This window comes from Notamacropus eugenii, chromosome 1 (assembly GCF_028372415.1).
Source record: "Notamacropus eugenii isolate mMacEug1 chromosome 1, mMacEug1.pri_v2, whole genome shotgun sequence".
NCBI lineage: Eukaryota > Metazoa > Chordata > Mammalia > Diprotodontia > Macropodidae > Notamacropus > Notamacropus eugenii.
This window is the reverse complement of record NC_092872.1, coordinates 198,066,277-198,074,037: the sequence shown is the minus strand read 5'-3', so window position 1 is coordinate 198,074,037 and position 7,761 is coordinate 198,066,277. Positions and strand designations below refer to the sequence as shown.

Sequence of the window (7,761 nt, the reverse complement as noted above, 5' to 3'; positions counted from 1 at the left end):
GCAGATACAATCAACCCAAGATTTAGTGGATATTCCTAGAGAGGTGCCTGACCTATGATGAAATGCTTATAGAGTCCTAGAGAATTGCTAGAGATATACAGAAACAGAGAGACAACAGAGAGAGGGAGAGACAGAAACAGAAAGGAGATGAGACAGAGAGAGAGAGGTTGAATGGCCTGTGCAGGGTCACATGGCTCATCAGCTGTCAAAGGAGTAGTTTAACCTGGGTCTTTCTAACTCTAAACCCAATATTCTACTCCCATGTCTCTTTTGACACTGAAATTCTGTTCCAAATACATATAGCACATAGAGGTGTACTCTGCGTAATGTTCATAGAATCATGGATGTATCATTAGCATGAGGGAACCTCAGAGACCCCTTTAGTCCAGGGGTTCCTGGAAGTTGTTTTAAAATATTTTGATAACTACATTTCAGTATAATTGGTTTCTCTTGAAATCCTAGAAATATGTATAATATGTATATTATATATATACACGTATGTGTATGTTTATATATGTATATAGATATGTAATTTTTGTTTTATACATTTAAAAACATTCTCAGAAGGGGTTCATAGGCTTTGCCAGATTGACTCCCAAAAGAGATCCGCGACCCACAAAAAGGTTAAGAACTCCCTGATAGAGTATGCCCCCCTTATTTTACAAATGGGGAAGCTGAGGTTCTGAGAGATCAAGTGGCCCAAGGTCACTCAGGTCATAACCATCACAGACTAAGCTTGAAAACAGATCCTTGGACCCCCAAACCAGAAATCTTTTCCCTGTGCAATTGATTGATGCTGTTTTATAATACTATTGCTGTTATAACCAAACCAAACCTCAATACTCTTTGTGATATTTTAATAGAGTTCTGATCTCACTGATAAGGGTATTGCTTTCAGAAGCGCTGATCACAACCCACCCACCTCTTCTCAGCCAGTAGGGCTGGTGTCTATGTTTTCTCATAATTCCTCTCCAAAGGCTCCATCCAATATACTGAAGGGGCTTTCTTAGGATTTCCTGACTTTGCTTTGGTGCCAGTTGTGGACTCGGGCTCTTTATCTGTCATCCCTCCCTACAAGATTGGCCTTTGTCATTTATTACTTTGAGAGTATCTTTTATACCAGGTGTACTTTGATAACACACTGCAGCCAAACCATACCTGCCATTACACTCTCCATTGCCTTTTGGGGAACCTGAGACTTTATTCAGAGACTGTGCTTTTATTACAGGCTTTACAGCTATGTAGGTGTACATACATTAGATGACAAGCTTCTTTAGAGTTGAAAATTGTTTCATTTCTTGTATTTGGTTCTCCAGTGCCTAACCCCGTATCTGGCACACAGTAGGAACTTAATAAAAGCTTGTTGATTGATTGATTGATTGATGAGGTACCTATTGCCCAGATCATGAAATGTTAGAGGAACTGTGCATAGACCTGGTCCCATCAGTATTCCAGAAAGAACACTGAAAAAGAAAAATGAACTGGACCTCAAAATGTACTGGAGGAAGAAAACTGGCTGGATTAAAATTAGGAAATTTTACAATATGTTTAATGACCCCAAACTTCTAGAAACAAAATCCCATCTTCTCAACACAAGTATTCTTCCAGTGAAACTTAATAGCTGCAAAATTCCACCCTCATGTGAAATCCTGCTAAGACATTCTATTGCCTGAGATATAAATATAGTTTGTGACAAGCTAACACTTAAGCACAGGAGTACATTAATTCCCTCCAATGTCAATTTGCTTGTGATTCCACTTTAACATTGTTCTTTAGAATTAACTGACCCCTGAAACATTGCTTCACCTAATGTAGTTTCACAGAGCCAAGAAATGTTGGATAGGCTATGCTTCTATTTTGTTGTTTTCAAGTTATACATCAATTTTCAATCAAAAATACAAATAAGGCTTAAATTCCTTGCTTCATCAAATTTCAAAATCTGACTTGGTCTTAGATTTTGTTCTAATTTATTGCTTTTCTACAGGAACATTTTATACAATATGAACAAATATATGGCATTACTTTTTTCCCTAATAAAATACATGTTTTAAAAATTATTAAATTCATTGCATAGCATTTCTCTGCACAAATAAGCCATCCTTTATTAAGTGAAGTTTGCTATAGACAAGAGTAGAAATGCGATCTAATGTTCCTTCATGCTTCCTGCCTTTAGGGTTTTGTTGTCAGTTGGATATCTTTGTTTTTTCTCCTCTTGAGAGGTGTAGCAAAATTTTTTCTTCTAATTTTTCAAATACCAAGTGTATCTAGTGTTCTTACTACTTCTAATTAATGTGAGACTAGAGAATCAAAGAGGGTATCCCTCCAATGAGTTGTTTTTTGAAGAGTGACAAATTAATCCCCTTGGATATGACTCAAGGCAAGAAAGATCTGTTCTGTTTTGTTTTACCAACTCCTGCAATTAGATGTGCAAAACTTTCATTTTTAGGAAAGAATTGGGCGATAAATTTCTTCCTCTATGAGAAAATGAGATTTCAAGGGAATAGTTCTGAAAAGAAATACATATTTTATAAAACTGAAAAGACACTGATATTCTTATCATCTAACTTTATGAAGCAAAGAACTCTGCACACAGTAAGTAGGTGATGATTCCACTGAGGTCAATAAGCCTTGGCCAGAGTTTATGCTCCATTTCAAGAACAGGAGGTCACCTCCATGCCCTGTGGAGAAAGAGAAATTCGATTTTAGTGGATAAAATGCTTAATGAAGTTTATTAAATGAATGACTTTGAATTTCTTCATATGTGACACATTGTAAAACTTATCCAGAAATAATCAGAATACATGTACTCCATGTACTCTGTTGAGGTAGCTCGAGAGTGTAGTGGATAGAGTGCTAAGCCTGGAATCTGGAAGATCTGAGTCCAAATACAGCCTCAAACCCTAGTTTTGTGACCCTGGGAAAGTCACAACATCTGATGGTCTGTTTTCTCTACCGTAAAAAACACTAATAAGAGCACAATATTTAATGTCACAGGGTTGTTGTGGGGACCAAATGAGATAAGATTTGAGAAGCACTTAAAGCCCAGCACATAGTTGGTGCATAATAAATGCTTGTTCCCTCCATTGAAGAATTCTTCCCTAAGGAAATGATCTTATAGAAATATTACTATAAAAATAAGAGCATTTTCTTTTACTGTTCCTTAAACCTCTCCACCCCCTGCCCTACCACTGCCACCATGTCTCAGAAATGTGTAGCAGTGCAAATCTGTACATACAGGTCAAGAAAAAGGAGTCCATAACTGATCCATAAAATGTAACGGCTAGATGTGCAGCTGAGACTGTAGATTTCAGCCATGGAGCATCCTACTCTGATCTGGTCTGCTTAACCCAGCCCAATGCAAGGACACCTCTCCCTGACTTGTCACTGCCCCCATTAATCCCCATCAAGAGGTCCATATTTTCCCTCATGCACAAGGAATCTTGGGTCCTCCATGTCTGAACTATATCACTGAGGTGCCTCACTGTCATCAAATTGATTCATCTCTACAAACAATTATTAACTTCATTTTTCCTGCCTGATCAGATTAAATTGCTAAGATATCCCACATGAAGGAATCTTCTGTTTGTCACTTGTCTTAGGTTCATGGACAGGACAAAATTGTTACATATTCCTTATGAAGTGGGAAAAAATGCTGGTTTGGAGGCAGGAAATATGAGTTTGAGTCCCAGCTCCGCCATTATCTCTCTTTGTGACCTTCAGTAAATTGACTTGACTCACGCTAATAATCTCTTCCTTTAGAGTTTTGTTGTTATCCAGTCATGTCTGACTTTTTGTGATGCCATTTGCTTTTTCTTCACAAAGTTACTAGAGTGTTTTGCAATTTCCTTCTCTAGCTTATTCTACAGATGAGGTGTCAGAAGGAGTGGGTGGTGCAGTGGATAGAGCACCAGTGCAGGAGTCAGGAGGACCTGAGTTCAAATCTCACCTCAGACACTTGACACTCACTATCTGTGTGACCTTGGGCAAGTCATTTAACCCCAATTGCTTCATCCTGGGTCATCTCCAGTCATCCTGATGAATATCTGGTCACTGGATTCAGATGGCTCTGGAGGAGAAGTGAGGCTGGTGACCTGCACAGCTCTCCCTCACTCAAAACAAAGTCAAAGTGCAAGTCATGTCATTATTTCTCTGATGGCATGGTCTTCCTCAGCAATGAAGGATGAACACATACAGATGAGGAAACTGAGATAAACAGGGGTAAGTACTTGCCCAAAGTCACACAACTGTCTGAGGCCAGATGTGAATTTATGTCCTCCTGACTACAAGACCAGTGCTCTATCCACTGAGCCACCTAGCTGCCCTTATTTTGAGATATTTTTAGAGCAATTATTCTTTAGTTAGGTTATATAAAACTGAGACAAGTACAAAGACACAAAAGAAAGTCAATAAATGCAAGAGTCAAGATTTACTGACTAAAGTCATGTTTTGATGAAGACACAGAACAAGTCCTAAGGGATTATAAACTTGAAGACAGGGATTCTATCTGATCACTAACCTGTATTTCCTTTGTGCCAGATGGGCCTTATTAGATTTCAACCGCCTGACTAATCACTGGAGGCCCTGGTTCATGTCAGAGTTAGAAGAACCTCTATTTTTCTGGTCAGTGACTTGGGTCTCTTTTTATTGCTTAACAACCTGACTTTTAAAAGGAAACAAAAAAAGGGAAACAAGGGAGAAGCATTATAGATGCCATTTAGGGAGAAACCAAGATTTCCCTACAGAAACAAGGCATTTTAAAAAATAGGAGAAAGGCTAGAGTATTTTAGAAAGTAATTGGAAATGTGCCTAGTCTGTCTACTGTCTATCATGGACAGAAGAAAATGTCCGTGATTTAACAATCTGAAGAGGTCACAGAGAGTTCTTTTTAGCAACAGACTAGTCTAATGCAGAATATGTTCCACGGGGACAAAGATGCTGGTTTTCACCTGACCAGAAACATAACATGTTTGCCAAACAGAAGTCTTTGTCATGGTGGGTACCCAAGGTTTGAACTGGTAAAGTGGAAGTCAACCAGAAGAGATTATTTATAGAGTCGTAGGTAGTACAATCTTTTTTTTCCCACTCATTCACCTTATGACTGAGCATGCGCTCAGTCAACATTCCAGCCAGTTAAGTGGAAGCTTGGGGGCAGACCTGTCACTGGGCATGCATGACAGCAGGTATATTCCCTCCCCCATTTCATAGCATAAATGCAGAAATGGAAGCTCCTTCTGAGATGGTGACTTACCTACAGACACATGGTTAATAACTGTCAGATCTCTGACAATGGGGCTTGCTAGGTGGCGTAGTGGACAGAGCACTGGTTCTGAAATCAGGAAGACTCTTCTTCCTGAGTTCAAATCTGGCCCTAGTCTCTGATTGACTGTGTAACCCTGGGCAAGTCACTTAAACTGGAAAATGTGTTGTGCTTTCTGGACAGCTGATTGTTAAACATTTACCTAAGGTCCTTTCCAACTCAAAATTATAATATTGTAATGTGCCCTGGGCTGTCATTGGATGTATTTGAGATTACACATGTTAGTGTTCTTCAGTCTTGTCTGACTCTTAATCTCGCCCCATTTGGGGTTTTCTTGGTCCAAAGATACTAGAGTGGTTTGCCATTTCCTTCTCCAGCAGATGAGGTAACCTCAGCAAACGGGGTTAAGTGACTTGCCCAGGGTCACACAGCTAGTAAGTGTCTGCGGTTGGATTTAAGCTCAAGTCTTCCTGACTCCACTGTATGCGCAGTGCCAACTAGCTGCCCTTAGGGCTTGTTCTGCACCTCCATTTCTCCTCAGAGGACAAATAATAGGCTAAACAAAATTGCCCAAAAAGATGTGAAAGGAAGCCAGAAATTCAATGGGAAATACAAACCAACCAGGTAATTAAATTATGTAGATGTACAGGCTAAAATTTGATTCCATGTTTTCACTCTTCAGTTGGTTGTTTTCAAACAATAGGCTGTCTACTACTATTTTTGGATCTGTAAACAAGTATGTAAATGACATAATGGAAAGAACACTAAATTTGGTGTTCAGGGACCTGTGTTCAAATCCTATTACTGTCACTTACTATTATGTGACCTTAGGCAAGTAATTAATCTCCCTGGAACAGCTCAGCTCTTGATTCCATGATCCTAAGAAAGTCCTAAGAAAGGTACCTGTGGCAGATGCCTAAAAATTACATAATTTCTTGAGGATCTCACAGTCTAGTTACAGATTGGACATTGGCCCATCAGAGTAAGATGATCAATAACTTTTCTTGTTTCTTTCAGAGTTTTAGGCTTCTTTCAACTTTGAAAGGAATTTGAGTTTTCAGAATTCATGGAATTAAATTCTAGGCTTAATTGGAAACCCCACAAAAGTATAATCCAATCCAACAACAACAAAACCCTCTTATTGTTTAATAAAGATTAAAGATTAGGGATCTGTCCCCATAAAAGGAGTGCTTTTGTTTTGATTGACATCTCAGAGCACTTTGGGAAGAAAGATAAACTTTTCAGTTCTGTAAATATGGAGACTTCAGATGCTCAGTTTTTTATTTTTCCATGGGTTTGGGGGCAATTACATTGATTTTTCATTTTGGTGCAATCATTCACCACCAAAGTAAAAGAGCGACAAGAGATTAGCTTTGCTTCTGCATGGCAACCTTGCTTACTACCACTAAGCCAAATGTATGCTTTTTGTAATAGTTGGATAGTAAATAAAAGTGCTTTAATTATCGAAAGCTATTAAACCCCCTTTCACTTATATTTGCCTCCTTACCTTTATATCCTCTTTTACAGGATTGGGCTAATTCTGAACCTTCCTGCCTCCATCACTTAATTTTCAGTTTGGGACAAAGAATTAAAATGCCCCCATCTGGTGGGTTAAACTACTTCTTTAAAAAAAATGTGCTAAATGATTTACTGTGTTCAATCCACCCAGCAGGATACTGAGATTTAAAGAGATTGTTGAATCCTGGTGAAGTTACTACAGTCTCCAACCTTCACACACTCAGCATCGAAAACATTACTTTTAATTATATTACTAGAATTGTCCCACAAGTACTTCAGACACGTTTCTATTAACATTTGACAATATCTCAGCAATTGAAATGCATTTAATGAGATTAGAACACTAGATTGGAGCCTTAACGATTTTTGATGAAATTCTATTTTCCTTATTAATGCATTACACAAGCTCTTCCTTTGCTTGACTCACAACAAGTAATTTCTGGTCTTTTGCTAGTGATATACCCACTGCTGAGGCAGGAGATAATGATTAATGCGTATATGTTTATGTTATTTTAGTAGAAAATCCATGTGCCATTAGTAATGAATTGAAGGTTAAGTGACAATTTTTCTTTACAACCACTCATGTCCTACAGTCTGTGAACTGAAAACTAGATTAACCTTTAATTACCCTCAATGATCTCTCAACCCTGAGACAACATTACCACTCCTACCAGTAGTATTTGCATATACAATTTAATGAGAGAAACATCTGTTTGCATATTTGGTATCATTAATATTATGCAGATGAGTAGATATTCACAATGTGATAGGCATTTGTGCTAACGTCTCATTTTCTTTTTATTTCGAGGCTTTCTTCCTCCACCCACTGATTTGGTCTGACTTGTATTAATTAGAACAAGGGCTGACTGGAGCCAACAGCCTTGCATACAGAATGCTGTGTTATCAGAATAGCAGTAAAGTAATGCTGTGTTCTGCTGGGCATCTTGCTAAACATACATTTCACAGACCTTATGAAGATTTTTTTT

At 38.3% G+C, this 7,761-nt stretch overlaps 1 long non-coding RNA gene across 1 annotated transcript in view; it reads right to left on the bottom strand.

Annotated features, from left to right (window-relative positions):
• Positions 1–2,076: 2,076 nt before the first annotated feature.
• The window catches only part of LOC140513873 (uncharacterized), a 39,718-nt gene continuing 34,033 nt past the window's right edge, over positions 2,077–7,761 (bottom strand). The window contains exon 7 of the long non-coding RNA XR_011970410.1: positions 2,077–2,678. This is a non-coding gene — a long non-coding RNA (uncharacterized lncRNA). The remainder of the gene's footprint in view (positions 2,679–7,761) is intronic.